Source organism: Erinaceus europaeus, chromosome 4, assembly GCF_950295315.1.
Source record: "Erinaceus europaeus chromosome 4, mEriEur2.1, whole genome shotgun sequence".
In the NCBI taxonomy this organism is placed as follows: Eukaryota; Metazoa; Chordata; class Mammalia; order Eulipotyphla; family Erinaceidae; genus Erinaceus; species Erinaceus europaeus.
In genome coordinates this window covers 23,764,191-23,765,725 of record NC_080165.1, presented here as the reverse complement: position 1 = coordinate 23,765,725, position 1,535 = coordinate 23,764,191, and positions in this window count along the sequence as shown.

Sequence of the window (1,535 nt, the reverse complement as noted above, 5' to 3'; positions counted from 1 at the left end):
CGGAAGCGGGGCGGGGGCGGGGCTTTCCGGGGGTGGGACTTCTCCCCTCTGCCCGCCTCTCGCGGGGCTCCATTAGTTGGGAGGGCTCGCTGACAAAAGCTAACTTTCTCTGCGCCTTCCTCTGGAAAGACGGTCCACAAAAGCCTGTCTTTAAAGGTTGCTGTGAAGCCAGGAAGTGGAGCAGCAGCATTAGAGCGCTGGACTTGCACGCCTGAGGTCTCAGGTTCATTCCCAGGCAGCACCATAAGCGAGAACTGAGCAATACTCTGGCGAAAAAATAAAAAGAAATCCCGGTAAAAAAAATGTTCCTTGGGGGGACAGTGGCGCACGGGGTTAAGCGCATAGCATGAAGCGCAAGGACCCTGGTTCGAGCCCCCGGCTCCCCGTGGAGTGTGTGTGGGGGGGTCGCTTGGCAAGTGGTGAGGCAGGTCTGTAGGTGCCTTTCTCCCTCTGTCTTCCTCTCCCCTCTCAATTTCTCTGCCCTATCCAATAAAAATAAATAAATATAAAGGAAATCGAGCTCCGGGCTCCCCGACTGCAGGGGAGTCGCTTCACAGGCGGTGAAGCAGGTCTGCAGGTGTCTTTCTCTCCCTCTCTCTGTCTTCCCTCCTCTCTCCACTTCTCTCTGTCCTATCCGACGACAACATCAATAACAACAATAATAACTTCAACAAGGGCAACAAAAGGGAAAATAAATAAATATTTAAAAAATTAAATAAATAAAAAGGAACAAATGGCCACCAGGAGTAGTGAATACTTAGTGCTGGCGCGGAACCCCAGCAATAACCCTGGAGGCAAAAAAAAAAAAAATTCCATGACCTTCTCTCTCCTTTGCTTGACTTATATTAATAAAAACAATTCAGGTTTATGGAGGTCTTAGTAAGTATCAGACCCAAGTGCTTTACACATATGAATTCATTTAATACTTCTTAAGATCTTGATATTTACATCAATGACCTTCCAGAAACTTCTTCAAGGAAGTTCATCTACGCCAATGACATCTGCTGTGCAACTCAGGCATCCAAGTTCGACATCCTCGAGGAAACACTCATGAAAGACATGTCTCTGATATCTGATTACTGTAAAAAATGGCGACTAATCCCTAGCACTGCAAAAACGGTATCATCTGTTTTCCATCTACACCATGCCTCGGCCTCGCGTGAGCTCAATGTGCAGCTTGGCGATACGAGAATCCGGCATGAAGCCCAGCCAGTCTATCTTGGCGTTACTCTATCGCACTCTGTCATTTCACGAACATCTCATAAAAACTGCAGCAAAGGTGGGCGCGAGGAATAACATCATTGCAAGACTGGCCAGCAAGCGCTTCCACACTGCGATCATCATCTCTGGCATTATGCTATTCCACTGCAGAATACTGTGCCCCAGTATGGTTCTGTAGCCCCCATGTCCACTTGGTCGATTCCAAATTATATTCCTCCATGAGGATAATTTCTGGAACATCCGTTCCACCCCGGTTCCATGGCTGCCAGTTCTTAGCAACATCGCCCCGCCAGATATTCGTCAGGATGCGGCAT